The sequence below is a fragment of the Vicia villosa genome, unplaced genomic scaffold (genome assembly GCF_029867415.1).
Source record: "Vicia villosa cultivar HV-30 ecotype Madison, WI unplaced genomic scaffold, Vvil1.0 ctg.000106F_1_1, whole genome shotgun sequence".
NCBI classification, from domain to species: Eukaryota; Viridiplantae; Streptophyta; class Magnoliopsida; order Fabales; family Fabaceae; genus Vicia; species Vicia villosa.
In genome coordinates this window covers 1,494,798-1,509,161 of record NW_026705017.1, presented here as the reverse complement: position 1 = coordinate 1,509,161, position 14,364 = coordinate 1,494,798, and the positions used below count along the sequence as shown (strand labels likewise).

Here is a 14,364-nt window from a genome sequence, read left to right as displayed (position 1 = left end):
TGTTTATATCAAGAGGGTTGAATAACTTCATTGTTATGTGAATAAAGGATAAGTGAGGAAAAACTAGGAATTGTTAGGTTTGTAGCTTAACAAAGAAAACCTAGGATGAGACATTATATGGAACATACGTGTTTTGAATCTTATGAGGAAAGGCTAACAGGCCTAGTGATTTGCGTGAGCGGTCACCAAAGTATGAAAGGCTAACAGGCCTAGTGGTTTGCGGAAGCGATCACCATTGTTGATGTATTAATCGGAACCGTAGTTTTTCTTTATTCTTTATTTTTCCTTTGAATGCTAACAGGCATTCACCGTGCAGAAAGGCACATAATCTTGGCAGGTTTGATTCCCGCTTTTGTGTACGAATGGAACCTACGGGTAGAGACTTGTGATGGTGTACGGGCCATGTGAAGTGACGATTCATGGGGAAAGGCTCATGAGTCCGAATCCATTTCGTATGTCAAGATTTTTCCAAAGGATTCATGACTCGTGCCACCTCCTAGACGTAGAAGGGGACGGGAATATGGGGATGCCTTGGTATTGGTTTCCGATTAATAATCTTGTGTTGAGTTGTTGAACTCTAAGTATGATTCCATATAATGTTAGTATGAGAGCTCAAGGTCTAGTTCCTTTTATGACTTGAGACTTATAGGCTAGAACCTTGTAAAGCCGAGAGGATCCATAGGATAGGGAACTCACTGGGATTTTATATCTCACCCCATTATATATTGATTTCAGGTGCTACAGGTTCCGCAAAGGGTAAGGAGAAAGAAGTTTGATTTCCTTATTCTTATGCCTCTTTTGGATATGGCGAAGCTTCCGTTGTGGATTACTTCTTGTGATCATTGTTGATCTAGTTCTTAGTATATTTTTATTTTGAACATCTTGTATGTATTATGCCATTGTGTAGAACTTTTGTATTAGGGCATTAATATGTATAATGTGTTGACTAGGAACTTATTGGTATTTCAGTACCATATACTTGGATTCATGTATATTTATATGATTTGATGCATGTATTTATATATGGGTGTTACATCTGCAAATCTTTGAGGTATCCAAACGTCGCAGGAATTCCACCAGAGAGGTTATTATCCGCCAAATCAAGCCCACTCAGTTTATGACAGTTCCCAAGCGTACCCGGAATCTCACCAACAAGCTCATTCTGTCTAATATGAAGAAAACTCAATTCTTTCAATCTTCCAATAGTTATTGGAATTCTTCCCCAAAAAGGTTAGCAAAGAAATCAACCATTTTCAAATGCAAGCAATTACCAATCTCCTTAGGTATATTCCCCGAAAATTGATTATTATAAATAATCAAAATTTCCATCTTTTCAAGCATCCCAATCTCTTTAGGCAAAGTACCATCTTTAATGGAGTGTATTTTTATAATGCTTCAGACATATTTGATATTCAAGAGAAATGAAGATATATTTGAAGTAGAGAATGCAATCGAAATCATAATTATTACATGATGCAAGCAAATTTTTCTTAAATCAGAGTATTTGGTTAGATTTAATCGATTAGTTGTTATTTGTAAATAATGAGTTGTTTCAACATACGGATATAAAAAGTGCAAGTGATATCCCAATAATAAATTCCACTTAAGATTATAAATCAGAGTCTTTATTTAACATAAGGGAATGCTAAAGAGTATTTCAAAGCACTAGTCATTGGTAACCTTATTTCTTCGTGTCAATCCAATTTTTTGTCGGTAGAAATAGGGATGTAAATGGATATCTATGGGGGCGGATAATATGATATTCATGTCCGCCCCATTTAATAAATATAATATCCATATCCGTCTCATATCCGTCCAGATGTCCCTTAAGCGGGTAATCCGTGGATTTTAAGATATACGTGAATATTTACATATATCTACAAATAACATTTTTTTCTAAAATTATTTTTTGAAAAAAAATGTTCATCTTCTTTTAAAGACACAAAAGTTATTATCTATATAATTTACTCTTACTTTAACAATAAAATTTGGCCACATTACCTTCTTTCAACACACGCTTAATTTCCTTCTTTAAATGATTTAAACTAATGATATTTAAAAAAATTATAATTTATTAACAGATACGAATATTCGTAAATACATATCATCAAATCCGAATCTGTATCCATTTAAAAACGGGTATTTAAATATTTATTTATTTTATCCATAGATATTTATTAAACTATCTGCCTCGTACCTGTGACGGATTTTATTCGTGGATATCCGTGGGTACGGATTTTTTTGTCATCCCTAGCTGGAAACATGCTGATGGGGTGTTGGTGTTAAATGAGGTGATGGACTTTGCTGCATCTGGAGCATGTGAAGTAGTTGTTGCAAGTCTTACATGGAGACTGAAAAAATGCACACTCAGCATACTTAAATTACTTTTCCTTGGCTTTGTTGTTGCTGAGGAAGGGATCCAAGTAGATGAAGATAAAGTAAGTGCTATCGGGGATTAACCCGTACTTAAGTCCTTGATTGAGGTTCGTAGCTTTAATGGTCTGGAAACCTTCTATAGGAGGTTTATCAAGGATTTTAGTACTATCACTACACTTATTACTGAATGTTTGAAGAAAGGGAAGTTCAATTGAATGTCTGAGAAAGAGTGGAGTTTTACATTGATTAAGGAGAAGCTATGTACCCACCAGTTTAACACTTCCTAATTTCGACAAAGTATTCCAAGTTGAATGTGATATGCTAGTTGAGTGGGAATAGAAGCTGTGTTTTCTCATGAGAAGAAACCGGTGCCATTTTTCAGCGAAAAACTAAGCAATGCTTGCCAAAAATGGAGTACTTATGATCAAGAATTCTATGCAGTCTTTAGAGATCTACGCCACTGGGAACATTATTTGGTTCATAAGGAATTAATTTTCTTCTCTAACAACTAATCCTTTAAGTTTCTTCATTGCCAGAAGGTGATAAACAAAATGTAGACTTGGTGGGCGAGTTTTCTATAGAAATTTCCTTTTATTATTCGACATAAGTCAGGGGCTCTTGACAAGGTAGTGGAAGCATTGAGTAGGAGGGCTTCCTTGCTAATTACCTTAACGCAAAAGATAATAAGTTTTGAGTTTTTGAAAGTGATGTTGAGTTCAAGGAGTTATGGGTCATGTATAGTGGAAAATATACTTGTGCATATTTTCATATTCGAGATGAATATCTTCTCAAAGGGGATCGACTATGCATTCCTTGCTCCTCTTTAAAAGAGAGGTTAATTCAATACCTTCATGTTAGTGGTTTAGCGGTCATCTGGGTAGAGACAAGACAATGGCTAGCCAGGAGGATATATATTATTGGCCACACTTGAGGATGGACACTAGTGCTATAGTCGAGAGGTGTTATACTTGTCAAGTTTCTAAAGGTCAATCTCAAAATATTGGTCTTTATACGCATTTACCTATTTTTGATGGTATTTGGAAAGATTTATCAATGTATTTTGTGTTGGACTTGCCTCGTGTACAACAAGGGGTAGATTCTGTGTCCCTTGTAATAGAAAGATTCTCCAAGATGACACACATCATTGCATGTAAAAAGTATGATGATGCGTCCAATCTAGCCAAACTATTTTTCAGGGAGGTTATGCATCTTCATGGGGTTACTAAGTTAATTACTTTATACAAGGACACCAAATTTCTCAGTCATTAAAGGATTACTCTTTAGAAATTGTTTGCAACCGCGCTGAACATGAGTTATATAATTCATCCTCAAACTGATGGACAAACTGAGGTAACCAATAGGACTTTAGGGAATATGATTTGGAGTGTTTTCGAAGATAAACTAAAAAAATGGGATTTAGTTTTACCTAAAGTTGAATTTGCTTATAAAAACAATGTGTACTCAGCTACAGATAAACCACCCTTTTGTTTGGTTTATACTTTTGTCCCTAAGCATATGGTTGATTTGGTTAAGTTTCCTAAGACACTTGAAGTTAGTGCGGCTGGTGAGAATATGGCTAAGAGATGGTAGTTGTTAAAGAAGCTATCAAGGCTAAGTTAGAGGCTACCAGTCATAAGAATAAAGCTGCTGCTGCTGATAAATGCATGAAGGTTAAATTTTTTAATGTAGGAGGCGATGTTATGGTGTTTCTACGCAAGGAGAAATTCTCATTCGGTCCTTACAGCAAGCTGAAACTACACAAGTATGATCCATTTAATGTGACCCGGAAGATCAATGACAATGCTTATGTGGTGGCTTTCTCAAATGTCATGAATATATTCAATATTTTTAATGTTGTTGACATTCATGAGTATCAAGGAAATGAGGATCTTTATCAAGAAGAGATTTCGGGGTTGAGTTCTTCAAAGGTGGAAGAGACTGATGCATAAAGGATGGCTGTGTATATCGAAGAAGAAATCGCGCATCAGATGACATTTAATATTTTACGCTACTTTATGTTTTATTTGTTTTGAATTAAAAGCCCGTTAGAATCTCTTTAAATCAATTAGAGTTTTTTTTCTCTATATCAAACACTTTTGGCATGAGTTAAAAATCATCTTTTCGTTAAATAAAATTAAGTATTCTCTTTATCTGATGGATTTCATTGTTTATCTTACACGTTTTGCACTTGCAATCCTGTGTTTTTATTCTAAGTTTAATGCTTGTTAATCCTTAATATTTTCTACTGCGTCAATATTTTGGAAGGATATATGCCCTCTTTATCTCTCTATATATATGTATCACTCATTGAAATTTACCATATGTATTAGCCCATTAATTTTCTATATGTACTAGTAAGAGACCCGTGCGTTCGCACGGGTAACTTTATTCATATTTTAGATTATTTGATAAAGTGAGCAAGTTCATTTATATCTTAGATTATTTGATAAAGTGGGTAAGTTCATTTATATCCTAGATTATTTGATAAAGTTTAGTTGTTGCTAATATATAATTGTTATTTCAAAATCACTAATAATTAAATATGTAGTAAATTATCAACATGATAAATAATATATCTAATAACTATAAATATTTAAAATATCACTAATAAGATTTTATATTTACAAATATTTTGTTGATTAAAATAAAAAAGTATTGTGGTGATAGTGACCCGTGAAAATAGTATATTCTAATGATAAAATTTATAAAAGTTGGTAAAATTTATAAATACTGCTCATTATTTTTTTAGAATACAATAATAAATTGATAAATTTAGTGATAAAATTCATAGGAGTTGCATTACAAATTATAAAATGGGAAATTATGAATTGTGATTTGGAAATGATATTTTTTTTACACATATATTTATAATTTTCTCAAATAAAAATAAAATATTTTTAAAATACACACAAACATTAGTGTAATAGAAAAGAAAAATGATTGTAATCTTGTACTTAATTTGTTTTATAAAAATTTAAAATATTGACTTATGAATTGTGATTTGGAAATGATATTTTTTTTACACATATATTTAAAATTTTCTCAAATAAAAATAAAATATTTTTAAAATACACACAAACATTAGCGTAATAGAAAAGAAAAATGATTGTAATCTTGTACTTAATTTGTTTTATAAAAATTTGAAATATTGACTTATATTTCATCACAGGTTTATAAGTTCTTATTATAAGTTCTTATTATGAAGAACTAATGGTTCTATGAGCTCATTTGTTAGTGTCAAACAAACATGTCATCTCTACTTCATGTTACTTAATTAGCTGCAATTTTGTTTTAAGTGAAAACAAATCCTTGCAATGCTGATTTTTAAGTCCCTCAAAGTTACCGTGCTTTTTGAACTTAAGTGTGGAGATTATTAATTTCTTTATTGAATATCATATGGTTAATACAACACTCTTATAAAATTAAAAAATAAAGAAGTAAAAAAACTTATATCTTAACCTAGTATGCATAAACATGGTAAGCTATACTACTTGTCACTTATCTATACTACTTGTCACTTATCTCATATTAAGTTTTTGTCATATACTTTGTCTTCAATTTGAAATTAGTTTAATTGAGATGAAATTTTATATAAAGCAAAATCAATACTAATTAAGAGAGACACAGTTTCAAAAGAAAATAACTTAAGTTATAGTGTAATTCTCTTTTTTATATGTGTTTTAAGAGATGCAATAAGGAATCCTATAGTTTACATTTACTTATAATCTAATATCTAACTTTAGGAATGAAAATAAATTATATATGTATATTCCAATAATGTTCAAAAAGACACTATAGAAATTATAAACTATAGACCATAATTGATCAAACTTCCACCTATAGACTATAATTGAGAACAGGCAGGGGCGGAGCCAAGGCCCAGCCAGCCCGGGCAGGCGCCCAGGCTCAACCCCTATTTTCTTTGTATTCCCCCAATTTAATAGTCGATTTTTAGATAAAATCAGGAGTAAAATTAGGGGCAAAATTAGTAAAAATAAGGTGTGAAAATTAAAACAGATAAATAATAAATGATGTAAAATTTTTGCCCAGGCTGTCTAAATTTTCTAGCTCCGCCACTGAGAACAGGGGTGCCACTGTCGAAGCTGCGTAGCGAATTATTTCTTCTCCAATGAAACATAGAGGACATATCTACTATCAGAAAGAGAAATATGTTGCTCTCTAGCACCGTTTCTAGATGAAGGCTGTAAAATATTTGACATCTTAAACGTAGATATCAAGTTCATTTTAAGTATAAATTGCATATCACTCATTGCTTTTAGTCCATATCAAATAGATGTTCATGGTCCATAACAATTCCAAGCACATCATGACCCTGGTGTATTTCTACTTTGCAATTTAAATATAGAGTAATAGTTAAAGATGGCATATAGAAAACTACTATTGTTAGCATCATAATATTTACATATGGCATATAAAATACTTGGTTAATACACGGACAGTTTATGAGGTTGGTTGGTGCATGTCGAATAAGATTGACAGAAGGAAAAACAACTAACCACATTGAACAATTTGAAAAACAATGAGATTTTACTAAGAAATACATAGACAATTTTGGCTGGAAAAAGTATAGGGTAGTGAGAGAGAGATGTATACTTTATACAGTTATCATGAACTGCTCCACGTGTTCTTGAAGTTTCGACAGCATCACTGCTCCCACCTTGTTTGGATTGGCCATAAAACTTCCCAAATGCTTCAGAGAACTGATAAAAATAGAATTTGTTAAAAATATATTAAAGTAATACTCCTAAAGTATTATACACCAGCACTTAAGGATATCACAACATGCCTGACAGTAGTAAAATATGATTGGACGTCACAACCTCTTTAGGAACTCTATATATCAAGCTACTCACGCGCCACAACCTCTTCAGTCTTCTCACATAACACATTTCATAAGATTAATGAAATTGATTTCAACCTGAAGATTCAATTATCCTTTTAAAAACTTAGCTTAACTAAGAGCCATATCTTGATCCTAGGATACTCTCTTCCGCTCCCTAGTATATCTGTCAAAACCCCTAGAGGAAAAAACACAACAAAAGAGAAGGAAAATGAATACAAAACCAAATTACTCACATCTCCTCCACCTGGAAAGAGAATTCAAAACATGTTGGCCAAGCCACATTGATTGGGCATGGGCCAGACTCTTCTTTCATTTGCGGCGAAAACAACTCGGTTACAATCAAATTCCACACCGCTTACTGTTTTCTCAGAAACCAATAATACCTGAAAAACAGGTCATTAAAGTGATCCAGCAGTTGAAAAAAATATTAGTAAATTATCCCTAATGTAGACCATGAAAAACTAAATGCTTAAAAAGATGGATGCTGACCAACATCACGGAGAGGCAAATCCTGAAACACAACATGCTGGGCCAAAGGAGAAGGTCCAACATCATTAAAAAATATATCATAGAATTGTGACCTGTATAATATCAACAAATACAGTTGGTCACAATTAGAACCACAAACAAACCAAACAAACATCAATAATATTCAAATGAAATAGACATCTAATTAAAAACCAACATCAAAATATTCAAGAACACTTGAGCATTTTGGTTCATCTTCATGTCTAGGATTAAGAATAAAGTCTATTGAACAGATGCCTTTTCAAATGAATTTTCTAAATCCTCCTGTAAGAAATTCGAAATGCGAGGAACATAAAAATTTAGCTTCATCACCTCATCCATCTTGTCCTGAAATCCCATCCTGATTCAGTAGCAGATTCCAGTTAGGGGTAAAAATGTTGTTTTTCTAAAACAGACGAAAACTTGGAAGCAGATGCCAATAACATTAAAATTTCATATAAAAAGATAATTTTTTAGAAATTGAAACCAATATGAGAGATACCTTTATGGATTTCTCCTCTTCCTTTTTGTAGATCTCGTTTTCCTTTTTCGTGTTCTTGAGTTCACGCTTCCGTGCTCTGCAAACCAATAAACCATGAATTTTAAAAATTAAAACATGAAAAACTTAAGTTGTGGTGATGGTGATGACGACGGCGATGATGAGTAGTGATTGTCGGAGAAGGAGAGGCGGCGGTCAACGACGAGATCGCTCGAAATAAAAATTCAGTCGGTTCATTGTGACACCCGTGAGATGAGGAATACGAAAATAGGCTTAATATTTTCATTTAAGGTGGTGGTGGCCGGAGAAAGGGCCGACGGCGGCTAGGGTTTAATGGAGAGGAGAGGGGAGAAGAGAGAAAATGGAAGAGAAAGATAGAATGAAAATCGTATTGACCAGGTTGGAAGGAGAAACATTAATTAAGTTGGACCAATAAAAATTAAGCAGGTGTCAATTGTTGTGAGGATGGTAGAAAAAGTTGTGGGCTAATTTGTTAATTACTGAATTGTCCATTTTGTAGTGCAATTTAATTTGGGTGAAAGGGCAATTTAGACTGTTTGGTCAATCTATTAATAATGGATAGATAGTAGATAGATAGATAGTAGATAGATAGTAGATAGTAGATTAGTCCACTTTCACAACATCACATAAGGTGTGAAATCATTAGTAATTCACGCTAAATTTGATCTCATCATTTTTTTCCTTTCGAAGGTATTAAAGGTCAAGACACCACTCCACAAACTCTTTAAATAGATATGAATATCAGTTCTTGAGTAAATTTGACAAAGTATTATAACAATCAAGAATATGTATATAAATTAAAAATCACTTGTGTAACAATAATATGCCAACAAGAGTAAGAAGTTTCTTATATCTATATAGTGTAAAATCTTTAATGTATAATTCAAGTTATATATTGCAGGGATCCATTAAAACATCAAACTGCGCTTTTGCATCTTTCATGCTAATAAGAAGTGTTAACTTACTAAATCTCCTCATTCTGATAACATGCCATAAACTAAGAAATAATTTTTTTTAATATGCAATGATATCATTTAGAGATGTATAAGGGATATTCCAAATCATAAAAACATCATGGAAAATTTATATTTCCTAAAACAAATGAGAGGTAGAGTATTCCAATAATAAAAATTACATAAATCAGTTTTTTTAGAAAAGGAACAAAGCCACTTCTACGACCTCAAGATGATAGCCGACAAACAATCCTCAAAATTAAAGACCTCCTCCATGAAAACAATGGCGTTACGATAAGCCAAATGGACCATACTGTAGCTATCCAAATAACCTCCATAATAATCCTTTGAGAACTACACTTCACCTTATCACAATGGAAGAGGAAATCCACAAATTCACCCAAAGAAAAATCCACTGATATTCACATCCACTCATAAACCTTATTCCAAATTATCACTGAATACGTGCAAGTTCGAAAGAGATGCAATAACGATTCAATCTTCGAAGCGCAAAAAACACAACATAAATCTCTATGTTCCAACAAAATTCCCTGTTAGAACACTTGGTCCTTAATAGGGATTCTATTAATCAAATACCTTCAACCAAAAATAAGCAAACTAGGAGGAGCCTTTACCTTCCACAAATGGTTTATAGGTTTTAACAAAATCATCGGTAAGGTTGACAGACAGTTGGCGGTAATAATTTCCACACAAGACTTGACGGAAAATGCTCCATCAGAATTATGCATCCACACAAATGAATCCAGATGGTTTTGCCTTGGTGTTACTTGCTGCAGACATTAGAAAAATTCTGCTAGCAGACCCGTAACAGGAGCTGAACCAAGAAGCAGGATTTTTGTGATGTCCCAACTCCAAACTGATCCCTCCCAACAGCCTGTTTCAGCCACGCTGCTATCACTATTCAGAGGCTGCTCGAAGATTTCCGGAAACGCTTTCCTCAGCGGCTGGTTGCATAACCAATTAGAGAACCAAAACGTCATTCCATTACCAATTCCCACATTGCCGCGGACAACACTGGCAAAACCAGTTAATTACTAGTAGGCGTATGTGCCGAATCGACCAGCACGAGGTCCCTCCTCCAAATAGAATCGCGGTTATTCAAAACCGAGCTACCACCAACAATAAATTTTTCTCAATATTCCCGTAACGATGACATAGAATTTTCCTCCACACCGCATTTTGGTCCGTCAATATCCTCCACTCCCATTTATTCAAGAGCGCCGTATTCATCGCATCTACATCTTTCACACCAATGCCACCTCTCTCCGTTGTAGTGCAAACTTTACTCCATTTCCCTCAATGAATTGTTCTCTTGTTCTCGCAACCTTGCCACGAGAAATTACTTTGAAGGCTCCGAATCTCCCGAACAACCATAGCAGGCGCCTTGTAAAAAGATAAAGTATATATAGCGATGGTGTTCAACACCAAATTAATCAACACAACTCTATCCGCCATAATAAGATATTTACCTTTCCACCCCGCCAACCTTTTTTTTAAAATAGTTGATCAAATCCCTCCACATAGATATCTTCCTTGGACTATCTCTCACTTTCACACCCAAAAATTTGAACGGGAGGCTATCAATATTGCAAGACAAAAATGTCGAAACCACATTCAAAAACAAATGTCCTACATGAATACCATAAAGATTACTCTTATTAAAATTAATCTTCAATCGGACATCATTTCAAACGCCCTTAAAATCGCTTTCAAACCCAAATATTATCATTACTACCATCCGCCACCATGTTCGTATTGTAACACCCGTATAATTTTAATATTAATTTAATTTGGAATATTGAATTAATAATTATAATTATTAAGGATTTTGTGAAAATAATAGAAAAATAATGGTTTATGGCAATTGGGCCATGTGAGGAAATAGTAAAAGAAGGGGGTGTGATATAGTAATCCTTTTTACTAATTTTATCATTATTTTCATAAAACAATTGGAATTGGGAAGAAAAAAAGAACGTGCAAGAACAGAGGTTTGGGAACACGAAGAACGTGAAGGAGAACTGTAGAGGGAGAGACCAAGGATCAAGAACTCTTGTCTAAGGTAATGGGGGACTCTCCATTTAATCTCTATTATCGTGTTATGGATAGTGATGTTGATTAGGAGTATTGTTTGGATCAATGGATTCTATATTCTGAATTTTACTGTTTGTGTTCATCAATTGGATTGAAAGTTGTGACTGTTAATCCCTAATAACTTAGTAGATTTAGGTTGTGATGAGTAAAATCGATTGTAGAATCATATACTATTGATGTTGGGTGAATTCTATGATGTTTAGAATGTGAAATTTCTGGTTTTGAGACCCAAATCGCAGGCTGTACAGATGAATTCGCGAGGAAGATGAATGGGTAAGTTGCAGATTTTGGGAAGACGCTGTTGATACGCGTATGATACGTGTATGATACGTGTACGGGGAAGTGATACGCGTATGATACGTGTATGATACCTGTATGATACGTGCATGGGGAAGTGATACGTGTATGGGGAAGTGATATGTGTATGGTACGTGTATGGGGAAGTGATACGCGTATGATACGTGTATGGGGAAGTGATACGTGTATGATACGCGTATGATGTTGTTTTATGTGAAAATTGGCCTCGATTGATACGCGTATGATACGCGTATGGTGTGTATTTTGTGAATTTTTGGGCCTGTGTGTACGCGTATGGTACGCGTATGGCCAGCGTGACCTGCAGATTTTGCTGCTTTGTGATTTTGAAAGTCTGATGACGTGTGACTTTAAACTGATGAATCTGTATGAAATATTGTTGTCTGATTTATTGAATGATGCAATTATATATATATATATTGAACATACTTGTTAATGATGATGATGATTATGATGAATGATGATGAATGAGTATAAGATGATGCTACTCATAGGATGATGATGATAGTATGTTGTATATATGTTTGCATGCATTCATAATCATTTGATGAGGGATGTATCCTAACGATGAGAGGATACAGTGAAGGGCAAGATTCCCATTGTGTGGAATTTGTGCTGGCAGGGCCGTATCTGGATGATGATAGATCGGTCGGTGGGTTTTCCCACTGGTGATGTTGGTACCACATGCATAGTGTCAGTTTCATACATATGCATGATTTTTCTTATAACATGATTAATATATGTTATGTGATGACTTGATGTTTGTAGATGTGTGACGATGATGTGTCTGAATATGAAACGATTGGGTGAATGATATAACTATGATATATTGTTGTTTGTGATGCAATAATATTGGTTAACTGTGAGGAGACGCACCCTTACTTGTTGTCATTTTCAGGTTGAGGATAGCGGCGCGACTTGGTGAGGATTAGCTCATAAGTCGGTTTAGTTGTTGTGTCGGTGTCATGCTCTGATAGATGTAAAACTGAGAACGTGATGTTTTGAGTTTAGATTATAACTCTATTTGTTTATTTTGTTTGAAGTCTGATACATTAATGATGTAATGTTGACTTGATGATTCAATTCCGCTGTGTAAACATGATTTTTATCTAATGAGTTATAATTCAGATGTTTCAGTGAATGCATGACATATGCCGAACGTGTGTTTTCTTTTATTTTTGAATTGTGACACCCTTTGCATGTTTACTCTGATTTAATTTTGTTAATTGTCGCAGGTTATTAGAGGGGTGTTACACGTATCGTCTGCAAGTTGCAACCAGTTCATTTCCTTATTCAAATTTATCTTAAAACCCCGGAAATCCCTATCCTCCACAACTTTATTCATAAGACAAGTTAAGGCCTCCGTTACTAACACGAACAAAAATGGAGAAATAGGATCACCTTGACGAAGTCCCATATAAACTTTAAAATCCTTTGTAGTGCTACCGTTGATTAATATCGACATCATACTAGTGAAGACAACTCCTTCCATCCATCTTAGCCATCTTCCTCCAAACCCCATATTGGATAATAAGTACCCCAAGAAGTTCCAACTCACACAATCGTAAGCTTTTTCAAAATCCACTTTCAAATTCATGCAACTTCTCTTCTCTCGTTTTGTCATATCCAAAATCTCATTAATCATCAAAACCCCATCCGCAATACTTCTCCCCGGAACAAAAGGTGACTGATTTTTCGACACGATGTTGCCAACAAGGCATGTTGTCCTATATTCATATAAGGCTTGAGGGTTTTTCACCTTCGGAATAAGAGTATGAAAAGAGGAAGTACACGCTTTAGTAAGCTTTTCCTTCTCGTGAAAATCCCTAACGAATCTTACCACCTCCACCTTTATCTCCTCCTAATTTTGTTTGAAGAATTCAAAAGAGTATCCATCCGGCCCCGCACTTTTATTACCACCACAAGACCAAACCTCATCCTTCATCTCCTCATCCGAAAACGGTCTTTCAAGCCAATCCCTATCATTTTCATTTAGAGATTTAAAAGCAATCCCTTCCGGAACCGGTATCGTTTCGTTGCTCTCATTAAAGAAATTTTCAAACTCTCCCATACACACCTTCCAACGAAGTGATAACATACCTTTTATTTCTCTCCTTAATCGCATTATGACAAAAATGAGTATTCTTGTCTCCCTCCTTTAACCAAAGTTATATCGACTTCAATCTAAGCACATCGTCTTTCAAGTTTAGAGTGTTCCACAAGTCTCTAGTATCTTAGGACCTCTCTTTAATCATCACCTAAATTTCTTCTCTGTGGTGTTCCACCAACATACTATCCCAATCACTGATCATTTTGACTTGATCATTAATTTTCAAGTCAATCCACCCAAATGTAGAACGATACCACTCTTAATCTTTGTCCACTCCTCTTTTAGAAACGGTAAAAAGCCCTTGTGTTTAAACCTAACATTACTAAACCTAAATGGTTTGGGCCCCTAATTAATCTTCCTCGTGTTCAAACGAATTGGACAATGATCGAAAATGTCTCTACTACACGCCTTTTGATCAATAACATTCCAATATTCTATCAACTTAGGCTTTGTTTGGTAAAAATAGCAGTCGATTGATAAGTTAACTTATAGTTTATAGCTTATGACTGATGGCTGATGATTGATAGCTTATAGTTTATAGCTGATGACTGATGACTTGTAGCTGATAAACTAATTGAATTGTTTGGTAAAATTAGCGGTTCAATTA

The 14,364-nt window shown here is 34.3% G+C and overlaps 1 long non-coding RNA gene across 1 annotated transcript; it reads right to left on the bottom strand.

The window, feature by feature from the left end:
* Nucleotides 1-6,426: 6,426 nt before the first annotated feature.
* LOC131624126 (uncharacterized) lies at nucleotides 6,427-8,616 on the bottom strand. The gene is made up of 5 exons (XR_009290473.1): nucleotides 8,250-8,616; nucleotides 8,081-8,108; nucleotides 7,730-7,821; nucleotides 7,474-7,623; nucleotides 6,427-7,097 (listed from the first exon to the last, which is right to left on the bottom strand). It is a non-coding gene; the product is annotated as an uncharacterized LOC131624126 (long non-coding RNA).
* Nucleotides 8,617-14,364: the final 5,748 nt, after the last annotated feature.